Below are 16,644 nucleotides of genomic sequence, written 5' to 3'. Positions count from 1 at the left end.
ACACTTAAAGCAGCAGTTCTCAACCTGTGGGTCACGAGCCCTTTGGGGGTCAAATGGCCCTTTCACAGGGTTCACATATCAGATATCCTACATACCAGGTATTTATGCCACTCTTCCTAACAATAACAAAATTACAGTTATGAAGTAGCAATGGAATAATTTTATGATTTGGGATCACCACAGTTTGAAGAACTGTATGAAAGGGACACAGCATTTGGGAAGGCTGAGAACCACTGCTTTAAAAGATCTTGATGGGATCTGTCTTCTATTTGCCTCTGTGAGCTTCACACTACTCATCTTCTCACATTAAGTTATTCTACATATTTGAAGAGTCTGTGCTCTCTTTAAACCTTTCTAGTGGTTGCTTTTGTCTCTGCAGTATGTGATATGCCAACCTGTTCATCACTCTTATTCCCCCAAATAATGTCAATCCATACTGTGGCTCTTAGCTTAGACCTCATTTTATCCGGGAACTCTACCTCTCCCAACCATGCAGGGTGGGAATCAGAGCCTTTACAAAATTCTTTTACCCTCCTCATGTTTCTCTAGCATGTTTCTGTATGGCTATTGCCCATTTATCAGAACAATTCCCTCACAGATTAGCTCTAGGAGGGCGGGTCAGTACCTGCCCTGTGAGCTTACTATAAATTCTAGCATATCCTAGGACAGTGTAGTGGTTTGAATACAAATGTAGCCCTACCGATCCCATATTTGAACACTTGATGCCCGGTTGGTGATGCTGTTTGGGGAGGTTTTAGAAGTACAGCATTGCTGGAGGAAGTATGTCACTGAGGGTGGGCTTTGAGATCTTAAGGCCCACCCACTACTGTCAGTTTGCTCTCTCTGTTTCATACTTGCAATTTAAGCTGGAAGGCCTTGGGTTCTTGTTCCTGCTGTCATGCCTGGTGCTTGCTGCCTTGCCTCTGCTCCATGATGATGGACTCTTATCACTCTAAAACCATAAGCATAAATATGTTCTTTCTTCCATAAGTCTCCTTGGTATTTATATCACGGCAACAGAAAAGAAACTAACATAGTCAGAAAGACTTAATTTCATACAAAGGAATATCTGTATTTATCTACACTTATCAATTATACATGAATATGTCCTATATAATTGTATACACTGTGCATGCATGTGTGTGCATGGGTGTGTGTGCATGCGTGCACACATGGACATGTATATAACAGATGTGGTGACATGGTAGGTACCCATGCCCTTCAACCTCAATGTATGCTTTGGATTAGGTTTCTGGAATACACTTGATGTACATCCAGTTTCAGGATTTTCATCCTTGATAAATTTTCACTTACCTGTATAGAATATCTTCTTGTTTCTTTCTAACTTCCTCCTTTAGAATTACTTTTCCTAGTCTCCTCAGTTATTGTTCCTCCCTGTAACAAAACAAGGCATTATTCTTGGGCACACACAGGTTATTCATTTTACACATCCTCTCAAGCAAGTCTTGCTTTGATTTGAAATAAACTGAACCGGAATGAAGATTTTCATATGACCCACTCTATCCTTTGTTGTTTGTACAGTTGGTGTTTTACTTCTACAAGTTCCCCATATCCTGAAACCCATCAGGAGGTCTAGACAGTCACTTCTTCATAATCAGGAAAGTGAGGGCTCTGTGATGGTGCCATCAGCTTCTCTCATGTGGGTAATTTTGTGAATCTGTGAAGGAAGATTTTCCAACACCATTTGATATACACAAAAATAAAAGTGCCAAAAGTACTGAATAATATATATTTTTTTATTTCTCATATCTTTATTTTATAAATTTTATTTAAATTAGAAACAATCTTATTTTACATATCAATCCCAGTTCCCTCTCCCTCCCATCTTCCGATGCCTCCACGGACAACACCCATCCCATCTCCCATCCCCTCCCCAGGGAGGGTGAGACCTTCCATGAGGGATCATCAAAATCTGTTAAGTCATTTGAGGCAGGGCCTAGGCCCTCCCCTGTGTATCTAGGATAAGAGATTATCTCTCCATGGGCTCCTAAGGATACATCCCGGTTCCACTGCCAGAGGTCTCATAGACTGCCCAGGGCTCTTAGCTGACACCCACGTTCAGGGACCCTGGTTTGGTCCTATATTGGTTTCCCAGCTGTCAGATTGTGGTCCATGAGTTCCCACTTGCCCAGGTCAGCTGTGTCTGTGGGTTTCCCCAGCGTGGTGTTGACCTCTTACTTAGGAATGATGATAGGTGCTTCCATCTTCTCTCTTCTTGCCCATTGGCACAGAGACTTGATGAAGTCCTTCCTGTCTTATTCCTTGTCTCTCAGAGCCTAGATGATACATTTAGAAAACCATCTAACAAACATTCAGTCTTCACTGCAAGCACATAGGTCTTCTGGCCCAGCCAATATAACAACGAGGTGCTTGTCCAAAGGACTCCCACACTTTCTCCCCACACAACATTCAACTCACTACACTATCAACCTGCTTCTAATAATGTCCCCCACTTAGTGTACTTACATCTCTAGATTCCTCCCTGCCACTCCTCTGGGCTTATGATACATTCTTTTCCTTCCAGTTTGATAAATTGGAAAGGATAGCCAGATTATTTGATTTCTCCTACTGGATAAAAGCCCCTTTCTCATAGGAGTTATCCTGGACACTGTTGCCTCCCTAGTTCTGTTTCTAGAGGGATGAATATTGGCTGCTATACTAAATGTCTGTGATCCCTAAAGCTAGAGAGAGCCGGGTACTTGCTCTTTTACCAGTAACATTATCGTGTAAGCAGAAGCACATGATTGTTGAAGCCACTTGACAACGCATGAGACATGTCCCCCTCCAGAACTGTTGCTGCAAGTGAAAATATGATTTCTTGGGCTCTTTAACAACCTGCCATGCCCCCTATTTAATCATAAATAATTTATAATACTTCTTTTATAATCATGAAAGAAAAACATTGGCTAGTGTAATCAACCTGCTCATCTTTTTTTAAAATCAACATAATGCATATACAAACTTTAAAAGAAATAAGAGGAAAATGATTTCTAGCATGTTATAAGAGTTTCATAATGCAGATGCATAGGAATTAGTATTCCAGAGGACATGACAGTAGAGAGAGGGATTCACATCTATCAGCTAAGTCAACTTCTAACAATTACAAAGGCAGATGGAAGACCTTTTAATTTGGAGACATCTGGGGTTGAAAATAGCATCAGCGGTACTGTGATCAGAATGATATTTTTACTAAGAGATGGCTCAGCTCTTCCAGAGGACCTGCGTTCAATTCCCAGCAACCACAAGGTGGCTCACAATCATCTATAATGAGATCTTATGCCCTCTTCTGGCCTGCATGCACACATGCAGGCAGAACACTGCATACATAACAACTAAATAAATCTTTGGGGAAAAATGTGATCAAGTTCAAACTAAATAAAAAACAGTCTTGAATGGGAAGATTGTGAAGTATTGTGTTACTGCATAAAATGGAAGCCTTTTCTAGGCTCAAGTAATATGAACGAAGTTTTAACTGACACAAGCAACCTCTGGAACACTGAAAAGTTAGATGGGATGCAAAACAATTTGTTGTTCCTTTGTTGCCTGGACCTTTCTCGTGAGCTTTGGCATGTCTGCGTTCCTGGAGCCAGGAGAGGGATACAACCAAAGCCAGTAGTTTCCTTATCATGATAGCAACCACCCCCAGGAAATCTTCCGTTAATTTCCAAAATGTCACAAAGGGGTGACAAAGCACCCATTGAGGGCCACTGTCAATTGTCAAGCAGGGAATGTGGACAGAGTGGGAGACAGACGGTGGATGTGGTGGGGGTCTAGTTTGATGTTTATTGGTACCCATGATGTGGCAGAGTTGCTGAAGGAACATTACATGTTTTTGAATGTCATCTCAGAAATTAGCCCTGACTTAGGTAGCCTGCAGAAGCTAAACAATCTACTGAAGGTCATAGAGCCAGGAAGTAAGTAATGAGAAGAGTGGAGCTTGATTCCATAGCAAGAGCATTCTTGGCTCTGCGGCTGAACAGAAAATGAAGAAATGGTCAGTACCACACACGCAGCCAAGAGGCCCCTTCATGGAAATTTCAAGGGGGTTCCCAGCTGAGCTATGCCAGATGCATGAAAGCCCAGTTTGGGCAGAGAATGTCAATCAAGCTATTCACAGACTCCAGCTGAGGGAGGTCCTGTCCACCACTGTGCAGCAGAGTCGGAATCTTGGCCCGAGACCCAGGCTGGAACAATGCCACTCTCTATGGGATTTTTCATTCTCTCTCTCTTTCTCTCTTTTTTCTTTTAAAAAGAAAACAACTTCATTGTTTTCCCTTTTATAATAGAAATAATAGATGTTCACTGCAAAATGTTCCTACAGTGAAAAAATGCCAAAAACAAGAAAAGAAAATTCTTTAATCCCCATCGCTCAAAATTAATTACTGCTTACATCCTTTTGCTTTTGTTTTTCCCTTGTGTGTATAAAAACATTAATTTTAAAAGACACCATATCACAAGTATTGTTTTTAGCTTGTTGCATTTGTCTTGCAATGAACATTTTATGACTTTTTATCATCACCAATCTTCAACAAACTGGTGGTTCCTTCCTTCTTTCCAGTGTTTCCAGCATACAGACTTGTGTCTGTTTTCATATTAGGTCCTTAAGGAAACTGTCAAGGAACAAACAGAACTCAGAAATAACTATTTCGCATATTTTGCCATCACAAGCAATGCTACAATAAGGCACTATCAAGTATGCATCTTTGTGCAGGGACAAAAATACTTTTATAATTAAATTGCCCAAATATCCCTGAAAGACTGAATCAAATGATGTTTTACCAGAAGTGATTGAAACAGCCATTTTTTTTACCTCTGAGCAAACTTGTTAGCAACAGTTTATTTCCTGTTTGCTCTGGAGAGAATAACATGCGTTGGCCATTTTAAAATATAGTAAAGTATGTGAAATAATCACCTTTTGAACTCACAGCTCTCAAACATATCTGTTCAAAGATTTGAGTGTGGGTCTATAGCTTAATGGATGGTACTCTACCACTCATGTCCACTGGAGGCCTGAGTGCAACTATCCAGGAAAAAAAATCAGGTTAGATTAAAGATGCCAAGGGAAAGAATTATTGATCGTACGGGGCCCATGTCAAGGGTATATGGGAGAAGAGATGACACAGAAGACAGGGTGATATAAACAGATACAGGACTGGAGTAATTCAGCTACAAACCTGGGAATGCCAAGGACTGCCAGCGAATGCCAAAAATTGCCAAGGTATGCCAAGGGCTTCCATGGAATGTCAAGAATCGCCAGTGGTCACAGAGCACCACTACAAACACAGTTGTATGTATTTTTTTGTTGGTGGTAGGTATATGTGACATTATATAATATGTGGCCTCTGGTACCTGACGTTTTATTTCAGCTCAATATTCTCAGTATCCAGTCCAACCATAATTGTTAGAAATATTCCCATTCTCTGTAAGTAGCTGAATAATGTCCTATTATTCTAGTATAACCCATGATTATCTATTTATCAGTTAGTGGGGATTTTTACTACTTCCACCCTTGGCTACATGAATAGTACCATTCCGAACATACACGTACAGTTTTATGTGTTCAGATGCTCTCATAAACCTAATAGTGAAATTGCAAGTTCACATGACTATTCTGTGTAGCTTCTGGAAGAAATGTCAAAGTATTTCCATGGTGGCTGCATCATTTTATATTTCCAGCAGTTTTTCTCTTTTCCATTTGTTCTATTATTGTTGGTGCCCTGGAGGGTATTGAAGTGCTCACATTGTCGTTTTGATTTGCATTTCCTTAGTGACTAATGACTTTGACCACAAAAATCACTTTCAGTCCTTCAGAGAATTCCACTGTGTTCCTGCGCCATGATTTTTCCAGTATTTATTTAAGTAGTTCCCTGTGAAAAGATATATAGTTCCCAAAATCTTTTTGCCATCATAAGTAATTTTCAAGGTTTCTATTTTCTTTTGTCAACAAAGAAGGTTTCTGAGTCTAGACTCAGGATTAAGATCCCTAGGGAGACAACCCACACACTCTCGAGTCATACACTGTCACACAGTCTTCCTGAATAAGTGAATCTGCTTTCTGGTTGTGTTTATTTCTCACTAACTCACTAACTAAGCAACTACTCTAGATTGCAAGACCATATTTTGGTATTTACCAACAATCCATTTATTTGTATTGAGATAAGGTTTTGCAAGTCAGCCCATGCTGGTCTTCAAGCTTAAGCTCTTCTGGACTCCACAGGCCAAACAACTCTTACTCTTAAGATGTATTTAAATGAGATGCATGGCTGCATCTTGCTCCTGTTGTGGGGGAGATTAAATTATATCTATACACTACAGTTTGAAGATGTGCTCAGAAATTCATGCATTGGAATTATAATCCCCAAATTCATATGTAGTAGTTTGGAGATAAGGGGGTGAAGGTGGTTTTAGGGGAGGGGAGACTCATTTTAGCCCACTGGTTCACTCATTCCCATGGTGATGGAATATAGTGATGACCTTTACCATGTGAAGATAGAACAGATCCTCCTAGATGCTTCTGCCATGCTCTTAGGCCTCCCAGTCTTCAGAAATGTTCGCCAAATAGCTTGTGCTCTATAAATTGCTTTGCCTTGCTTGTTTTGCTACAAACCCCCAAGATGTTCTAAATGGGAATGCAAACAAAGCATCTGCTCCACTGTAAATCCCCAAAGTCTTGCAAAGTCCCCAGGGTTCTTAAAATGGAGTCACTGTCAGGGAGCACCCTCCCTGCCCTTTTCACGGGGTGACTACAGTGACACTTGTTTTCCATGTCCTTTGGATTCTTAGGATTATGCTCTTTCTTGGTCACACTCAAGGATGTCTTAAGAGTTGAGAGCCTAGGGAAGGGTTCTCTGTAGGGAGTTGCTCCCAAGTAGCTGTCACCCTTGGGAGTTCCTGCTCCCTCCCCACCCTGTGAATCAGAGTTCTCTTGCTTCCCTCTTTAAGTCAATCACATTGTCTCTTCATGCCTCCTCTTACACTCTCCCCACCCCTCTTTGAAGCCATGTATAGATTTTAGTTATGTAGAAATGACAGGAAAAGCCAGGTGGACTTTCTCTCTCAAAACCTAGATAAATCTATGAGGTAAGACAATAGAAAGGCTACACTTGGGGTAGAATATATTTGCATGGAGAACTAACACAAGTTAGCTTCTCTACTTGTTCTGCTTCTGCCTGATGGATATTAGACAGTCTTTCCTGCTTGTTAATTTGACATTTTTTTTCTTTGCTCACTTTCTGTCAAGGTGCTTACTGCTGTGTGCCTTGATTGTAGATGAAGTAATCTTTGCAAGTCAGGTAAAGACTGCATGCATTTCTGTCTATCCTACTAAAGGATATAAATTGACTTTTCACCTTTATTATTATTAAATCTAGTTTGCAAATTATCTTTTCACTTTTTAGATGACTGACTTTTTCTTTCCTTATGTGTAGGTGCTCATTATATTACCACAAAGACATTCAGCCTTCAAACATATCACAAAGATTTTCTCTTATCTTGAGTTTTCTATGGTCTTCAAGTCTCCATATTTATAGTATCAACAATACTCTTTATACTCACTCAACAATTTCCTTTTTAGTGTTTGAACTTAATTAAGTGTCATAATTACCTTTTTCTACACCAAGAAATATTCTTCCAAACTGTTTCATTTCTAACATACTGTATTATTTACAGTCTTCAAGTATTAGAGGTATCTGGTGTGTGTGTGTGTGTGTGTGTGTGTAAAGTACAATCAATCATGTGCTGGCTTAAGTTGATGCTTTTACCCTATTATATTTTCTTGTTAATATTGCTGGAATATGTTCTTAACTCTATATAATAATTTCCATTATTTCTAGATATTTCACTAAAGTTTAATTATTAACAAGATGCCATTAATTTCTTTTGGTTTGATATATATAAGAACAATAACATTATAAAAATAATAGCTTGAACCTTCCTATAAACTTCTATTAAATGTTGTGGTTTCCCAGCTGCAACACTGGAGAGAGCAAGCCCTGTGCCTTGCCTGGGCAGTACAATAGAGCCAACCCTGTTGGTGGAGGTGTGGGGGGAGTCAGCCCTAAGGTTGTGAGCTTGGGAGAGCTGTCATCACCACTCATCTGTCTTGTTGGCATGGCAGAGGAAAGATGCCCTCCTCTCACCATAATGGGAGGGGGTCTTTTGGCCCAAGGCTTAAGGATCTCCATAACACTGGGCAGCAACAAGATATCCAGCAAGAGTCCCACTGAGGGCCCAGAGTCGATGATATAGCAGAGATCAGGGGTTTCTAACTAGACCAATGATTCTTTGTGATAAATGGCTGCATGTAAAAATGTATGGAAAAAGGTGTTTTTTTTTTTTTGCGTGATTCACTGTGTCACGCTGCAACTTCCACGATGAGATTTTCTCCTTCTTCCTTTCTGTTTCTTTTTCTCTCTTAAATGTTATTTTGTTTTATTGATGGAGGGTGGGAGGGATGGGGAGACATGATATGTAAGGCACAAAGAACAAACAAAAAGAAAGTTAAAAAAATTTAAAAAGTCAGAAGAGGGTGATCGATTCTTTAGAACTGGAGTTACAGACAGCCATGAGCCAACAGGAGGGTATTTCAGGTCCTCTGAAGGAGCAGCCAGTACTCCTAACCAATGAGCCCCTATTTAATCTTCAATATATCTTTTTAACGGAAACTATGCACAGAATACTTGTGCTGCATAATGAGGAATTGCTATCTCAAGGAAATACTTGCATGAATTTTTGAAATACAAGCTAAACAGGTCCAAATTTTATGGGGCACTATTTTTGTTTGAAAGAACTACCAATAGCTGGGTGGGCAGTGGGGTCTCAAACCTTTAATCCAAGCACTGGGGAGACAGAGGCAGGTGGATATCTATGTTTAAGGCCAGCCTGGTCTCCAGATCGAATTTCAGGACAGCCAGTATGGTTACACAGAGAAAACCCATCTTGAAAAGAAAACAAAGAACAACTGATTAATTATGATTATATGAATATTTGGAATAGACATGCACTCTTAAATGTCTTAAAACAAGCCTATCATTTCAAGGGAAAAATACTAATTGTATTTATTGCTAAAATGAGAATTGAGTTATAGAAAACATTGACATCTCACTATTTTAAAAAATTATTGTTTCCTTTATATGAACTGCACAAATTTCTCATTAAACTTATACCAAGTGTATTTTAATTCTTGTTCTTATGTGAGCTAAAATATACATACAAAGCTGGCTTATTTGTCACATGGTTTAGTGGGAACTCTTGCCAATGATAAAGACAAACTCCTCTTGAGCCCACATTCCTTTAAAAAAATGTTTTTTAAAGGAGTATGTTTAAAGGGAGTTAAAACAGCTTTGTTGATAACTGGCCCATTGCTTTCCTGATGTCTGATTTTTTTTTCTACTGTGAACCAAAACAGGATCAAACTATTGTTTATGCCACAGACAATGTCTCTACTCAGTTCACCAATTTCTAGCTAGTCTCAGCCTTGGCTTTTCTTGAATATGCTAACTCAGCACCAACTGTGGGTGATGTAACTGCCCTCACTAGTCAGATACTGAGCAAGTAGAGGGGAAATATTACAAGGAAGGGGTTTCCCAAACCAGATGTAGAACCAAGTCTAAGTCTGAAGCCTGTAGTACAGAAGAGTCTGTATGTAGACCATGGGGAAATAATAGAAATATGGGATCCAAGCTCTAAATGCCCAGTGCAGCCAGCTCTGTGGACTGTTGGACTCTGAATGATTTGCATCTGATTTGCATATGAGCGCAAGTCTGTCACTTGTAGATAAATTGGTTGTACAAAGTCTCCCTAGACTTTCTAGTCTACCATGCCAAGAGTCATTTTGTCTCACAACTTCATGATACAAACACTAAACCAAGAGTCTAAAACATGTGAGACAAGAGTACATTAAATGTACCCAAGGGTCTACGTGTTCAAGTCTGGATAACCAGCCTGTGGCTCTGCTAGGAGGTGAGCCCTTGTGAGAGGAAAGTGGAGATTAGGTCACTGGAGATGAGCCCTTAAAGGGCAACATTAACTCCAGTTCTCTCTTCTCTTTCTCCATCTCTTTATCTTCTTTCTCCCTCCCTCCCTCCACCCCCCCTCTCTTTCTCTCTCTCATGCCATCTCATTATATTCTGCCCCAACACAGGCCCAAAGCAGCAAGGCCGAGTTACCATAGATGCAAATCTCTGAAGCCATGAGTCATAGATACATTTCACTATCTTAGGTGCTTTGTCACAGTGATGGAAAGCTGACCCATGCAAAGAACGAACTGCCAATCAGCCTGTGAGCTATACTGGTAGTCTTGAAAGGCAGAAGTGAGTTATACATGCCTAAGAGAGGAAAACATCTTCAAGGTTAGCCTCGTATAATTTAGGAGTATCCTGCTCGCTTACAGTTTTTGAAAACACGTTGAATATATATTTACTCCTCTCATATCTTTCTCCCCAGACTGAGGGAAATATGTGATTCTACATTCTTACAATACTGGGTTCCTGAGGTTTAAGGGGTACAAATGCAAATGAAGAGCAGGGCTAACTCGTTTCTACCAATAAATTGTTTAGACATTTGTTCAAATGAACAAAAATGAAACACTGCAATGATTTGTTAATCTTTCCCTGGAGTCACTCCAGCTTCACCTATTTGGTTAAAATAATAAAAGTGACACACAGTGCTTGTTCTTCCATAAACACTCTGAGTAGTCCAGGGCACAGCACTCAGTCAAAAGCCGAGAACCTGACTTGTAGATCCTCCCAGTATCTCCATCCATTGCTTGACATTAGGGTTAATAGACTCCAGTAACATCTGTAACCTTTCTATGTACTGAGACTAGAACAAGCATCCCATGTAGATTGTATTTGCTCATGAATGAATGAGCAGTGCCACTTCCTGGTGTGTGTATATATGCACATGTATGTGTGTACCCACAAGAATGAAGAAAGACTATTTCCTCCTGAGATTAGATCTATCTGCAGGATTCTGTAAGCACTTCCCAGGCCCTGTGGACATATCGAGTTTTTGGTTGAGTCTACCTACAATGGTAGACAGAAGTGACTGCTAATCTCTTAGCCATGACATTTCTGTGGAAATGATGATAAAGTCTAGGTAGGAGCTAGCTCTAACCAAAGGGTTAAAAGGTAAACTTAAAGGAGCAAAGACAGTCACATGGCCCATAAGTAGCTCTTCCTAGTGGCACAGGTCCTCAAATAAATCCCATGGGACTTCCCTAATTATAAATGAATATTATTAACTTACTTAAAATACAAAATATAAAAACATAAGGAAAATGGTAAAGAGAATTAGGATGATGATAGCTAAGAATTGAGGCAAAATGTTGAAGGGCAATGACATCTTGCAGTTGTATCATGTCATTTCATGATTTGATTCTCCCAAGGTTGGCTGGTGGAGTAATTATATTTGTGCTTATTTAGCTGGGATCTTCAGGGGCTGAGGTCCCACCCAAAGATGCTGGGCTGAGGTGAAAATGAAGGTGAGCAAGGATCCAATGATCTTAAAGCACAACACTAAATCATGACAGGGACTGGAGAGATGGTTTCTAAGTTACGAGCACTGATTTCTCTTGCAGAGGACATGGGTTCAATTCCTGGAATCCCCGTGACAGCTCACAACCATCTGTACCTCCCATTCTAAGGGATTCAACACCTGCTTCTGAGCTCCATGGGCACCAGGCACACAATAAAGCACACAGAGGGATAAATAAGATGAATACATCTTTTAAAAATATTTTGAAGAAATAATGGTAGCAGAGCAATGAAGTTTTAGGTGACTTGCCGTGGAAATCACTTCTAATGTTTCCAGTTAATGGAGAGGGATTTTTCTCACTCTCAATATTTCCATTTGAATAAACGATGGCACTTTGACTTCAGTCTTCCATGAAGTTTTTCTTTGTTTGCTTCTGTGACCATGGTTGTGGTAGTTCTTGGATTCTGAATACATTTCTATAATTCTCATGAAAGGGGGATAGCTAAGAACTGGTGAATTCTAAGCCTTGAATTTTTTGTTTTTATTTATGTTTTGTGTATATGTGTGAGTGAATATCACACATGTGCAGGTGTCTTTGGAGGCTGTAGGAAATCCCTCAGAACTGGAGTTATAGGAAGTAGTGAGCCAATTTTGTGGGTGCTGGAAACTGAGGTCAGGTTCTCTGAAAGAACAACCAGGCTTCTTAACCACGGAGTCATCACTCCAGCCACATAGGAGAGGCACCACTGCTTTTAAATTTTGACTAAACAACAAACAAATAAAAGCTATAGTAATATTTAACTCTGAAATCTTCACTCATCTCTATGGGAGAGGCATCACACTTTCTTTTGTTTTCCTTTATTTTTTCTTTTGGTTTTGGCTTTTCAAGACAGGGTTTCTCTGTGTAGCTTTGGAGGCTGTCCTGGAATTCTTTCTGTAGAGAAGCCTGGCCTCAAACTCACAGAGATCTACCTGCCTCTGCCTCCCCAGTGCTGGGACTAAAGGTGTGCACCACTACCACCTGGCCTGGTCACTGCAGCGAAAGAAACCGAGGCTCAGAGAGGTAGATGGTTCCTCTGCTGTGCTTCAGAGTTGCCTTCTTCACTGAGTCAGGGTCACAACTTTCTTACATCCTGTATGGGACTCTGCTTCGCCATATAATCACATAAGCTGTGGTTCAGAAATATGAGGTGGGGAAGGCTGGCAATTGACAGACAATTTTATCAAGATGAACATCAGATAGACTGTTATGGTATTTTGTTAACACTATCAACTATTACTTTTTTGTCACTTTTTTTTAGGGGGGGGCAGGGTCTCATGTAGCTCAGGCTGGCCTAGAACTTACTAGGTACTCAAGGATAACCTTGAACTTCTGATTGTCTTGCCTCTGCTTCCAGAGTTCTGGGATTACAGGTGTGTCCCACCAGGCCCTGTTTTTGTTGTGGTGGTTGTTGTTTGTTGCTGTTTTGGTTTGCATGTTAGGCAAACCCTCTCCCAAGTGAGCTACGCTCCTAGCTCCATGGATGTCTTAAAAGGAATGCACTAAAGCTTTGGAGTCCTGAAGATTAGATGGACACATGTTTTTGTAGTACATACAGCTGGGTCTAAAGTAAGGTTCATCTTCATGTTGCTTTGAGTATAATTTATCCCTATGTCCACAGATATGTGTGGTCCTTAGCCTGCATCAGGAGCTTCTCCTTGCAATAGAGACCATTACAAAAAACCACAAGTCATTAAAAGGCAGACTTGTGGAGTCTGAACCCAGTAACATCTGTAACAAAAGACCTGGACCTATGTCTCAGGGAACATGACAGAAGATGGGGAGGAAAGATTCTAAGAGCCAGATGAAATGAGTTTGTTGTGAGACTGTGTCTCCTAGTAATGCCAGAAGCTACACCCATGAAGTCTCACCAACATGACTGCCTAAACATAAGCTGAACAAGGACAATAACAATAGACATGCTAACGTGGATGCAAAGCGGGGTGGGGGGAGTCCAGGAGGCCCCACCCCTACACGAAGAACTACAGGCAACTAAGGAATTCTGGGAGTGAGAGCAATGGTCTAAGGAGGGGGATACCAGCTGGTTATCCAGTACCAGTTGGTCAATCCTTAAAACACATACGCATACAAGAAACAAACTGAGGCGGTTGTGCCTGTGTGTTTGGAGGTGTGTATGTGTGTGTATGTGTGTAACAACAATGGGTGAGGCATGAATTTGAAAGAGAGCAAAGAAGTTGGAGGGAAGAAACGGACGGGAGAAATGATGTAATTGTGTTATAAGCTCAAAGAATAAAATTAACAATTTAAAAGAGAGAAAATCCTGACCACTTCCTTGAGACTTTCTATGTTTTGTTTTCATTTGTCAGTCTTCCCCAGACCATGTTTATATAGTTTTGAGACAGTGTCTCATTAACTTGTTCAGGTTAGATTTGAATTCACAGTGTGTAGCCAAGGGAAGCCTTGGACTTCAACTCCTCCTACCTCCACCTCCCAAGTAGCTGGTATTACAGGCTTGAGTCACTAAGCTCGTTTTAGCTCTCTGTTTTGTTCTGACAGTTACTGTAAAATCAAATGAAGCAAGAGGATTGGTAAAAACAAAAGAAGTTAGTGTCAGGCATGAAAAGTGGCAAAGACCTCGATTCTTTCTCCTATGCTTCTTGGGATATGCTGAATTTCTGCAAAAAGTCAGGAGGTTTAGAAACCACACAGAGAAACATTCCTTGGAAAGGGGAACTCTTCAATGGTCTAAGATTACAGGTCCTTGAAACAGAATGCTATGCAGTTGAGTTTTCCATTCACAGTTCCAGGAAAAAAATGGGCTTTTTTTCCCATTAAGAATACTGTTATTTAGTTATTTTGAATATACAGTACATACATGTATTTTTTCCAAAACCACTAGATTTCCTAAGTAGCACACAGTTGAGTATCATGAGCCTTCCCCATTGATGTTTTAAAAAACTGCAATTCAAATACAGATAAGAAGCCAGGGCCTTCATTCTTTGCTTCATAAAGCACTTAAACCTACTATCTGTTTCTTGAGAACGCCTTAGCCACTCATATTTATAATAATAAAATCTATAAAACTGCCAATAAATTCTAGGAGAGCTGAATGTTCTAGATATAGTGCATTGATTTTCTACCCTGAAAAAAACCTTTTTGTAAGTCTTATTTACAAAGAAGATGCTTTAAACCTTAAGAATCCTAATGAAATGAACGATAACTATGGGACTGTGTATTGTAACATTTTCTTCCTTTTTCCCCTTATTTCTCAACTGAGAGGGAAGTAAGCTGTGCCAGGCAGTTTTGTCAACTTGACACAAGCTAGAGTCAGCTGGGAAGAAAGACCCTTAATTGAAGAATTGCTTCCATTAGATTGTCCTGTGGGCATATCTGTAGAGCTCTTCTTCTAAATTATTATTATTAACGGCTGGTGTGGGAGGGTTGAGCTCATGTTGAGCAGTGTCACCCCTGGGCAGACAATCCTGTGTGGTAAGAGAAAGCAGACAGAGCAGGGCATGCGGAGCAATCCAGTCAGCAGCTTTCCTGCCTTGGCTTCCCTCCGTGATGTCCTATGGTGTGGAAGTGTAAACAAATAGATCCTTTCCTCCTGGTGGTGTTTTTGCCAGCTTCTGATTACAACAGAGAAGCAAAGCAGGAAAGCTACATCTGTATAGCGAGCTCCTTAAGTACTCTAAGCCCAGTTTCACTTGGTCTGTTTTTCTTTAAAAATAAGGAAAATAGTAAAGCCCAATTAAAAAAATCATAGAAATTATGCAAATGAAGGACACTGAGCCCAAGATGGCAAAAAATGAAGGCACAAGAAGGATCACCCTTAGAAGTTTAGGAACCTTGGACCAGAGGAACTGGTCCATCCTCTAAACAGTGTCACTAAGATTCAGTAACTCTGTGTGGGGCTCTGCTTTCCGTGGTTGGACCCCAATCTCTGCTAGATTCTCCTAAGGGCAAAGAAGGCCTATAGTTAATTCCTGGCTTACATCTAAGTAAGTCAAAAAGTGCCAAAGAGAAAGGTCTGTTCCCTAGCCATGATCATAATTGTAAGATAACTGATTGGAAATAACCCTAGTGAACATGATTCGGATTTTGTGTTTATCTTGGAATCCCAGTAGATGTGAGATTTTATTGGCCAGGTCTAGGCTATAAGCCAACTTTATAAGTTGGAGGTACCTAGAAGGCGATCAAAGGAATGGAAGGACTGAGAAAATGAAAGTATATGAAGAGGAAAACTAAAGATAAAATAGAAGCAAGTAAAATAAACGTGTGGCCAGTGTTCCAGGTGAAGTCAGCATGAGTCATCCTTCCTAATGGGGCTTTAAAAGGCATGCACCTGATCAATAGCTGTATATCAAGTATCAGAGGCCACAATAATCTGCTTTAAGAAGCTACCGGGCTCAGCAGAGCAGTTATGATAGGGACTATCGCTTGCTTATGTTTCCAGTGGTTCTATAATCTTCTGTGTTCTGCTTCCATCTGTTACTTTGTAGAAGACATAAAGGTGACTTACATAGGAATAGGAGAATAACCATCATTCCCTGTGTCCTTTGAGACTTTGAAGACACTGTTAACATCCCAGGCTACTGCTTTTTTCAGTGGGAAAGAAGGTAGAGTGAAATCTTGGCTTTTTTTTACTATGACATCACTAATGCTGTGAGTCAGGGAACCAATAAGAGGGTTCTGCCAACAGCTAAGTACTTGGCAGCTGGGAAGCACACATAGGTGGATTCTGTTGGTTCTGTAAGGTGGATTTGGACTAGGACTCTGATATGGTCTGTCCTCAGCTCTCCATCTAAACGAGAAGGTCTACCAGAGTTTTAGACTTCCTTGTACATGGAGGAGTTTTGATACACTATTCAAATTCTAGAGTTTCACTCTGAGGTTCTGTCTTCTAGAGTGATCCTTTTCCTACAGAAAAGCTAGGAATCAGTGTGCACAGAGCAAAGAGGGAATATGGAGAAAAGCAAGATTGATGTGCAAATTAAAAAAAAAGATACTGTGTCTGTTGATGAATAATAAACATGGGCTTAGCTTTCCTGAGACCTTCTGGACATCTGTCTAGGTCACACCTTATCCTAATGCTACAGAGGAACCAGAAAGCTGGCAAGTTGCTTTTGATCTCTGATGCCAAGGCA

The 16,644-nt window shown here is 40.3% G+C and overlaps 1 long non-coding RNA gene across 1 annotated transcript; it reads right to left on the bottom strand.

The window, feature by feature from the left end:
• Nucleotides 1-860: 860 nt before the first annotated feature.
• Nucleotides 861-16,088, bottom strand: LOC121132866. The gene is made up of 3 exons (XR_005869558.1): nucleotides 16,020-16,088; nucleotides 1,315-1,395; nucleotides 861-952 (listed from the first exon to the last, which is right to left on the bottom strand). It is a non-coding gene; the product is annotated as an uncharacterized LOC121132866 (long non-coding RNA).
• Between the last annotated feature and the right edge of the window lie 556 nt (nucleotides 16,089-16,644).

Source organism: Mesocricetus auratus, unplaced genomic scaffold (genome assembly GCF_017639785.1).
Source record: "Mesocricetus auratus isolate SY011 unplaced genomic scaffold, BCM_Maur_2.0 Super-Scaffold_100018, whole genome shotgun sequence".
Lineage (NCBI taxonomy): Eukaryota > Metazoa > Chordata > Mammalia > Rodentia > Cricetidae > Mesocricetus > Mesocricetus auratus.
The sequence above is the reverse complement of the archived record's forward strand: the minus strand, read 5'-3'. Positions and strand labels throughout refer to the sequence as shown.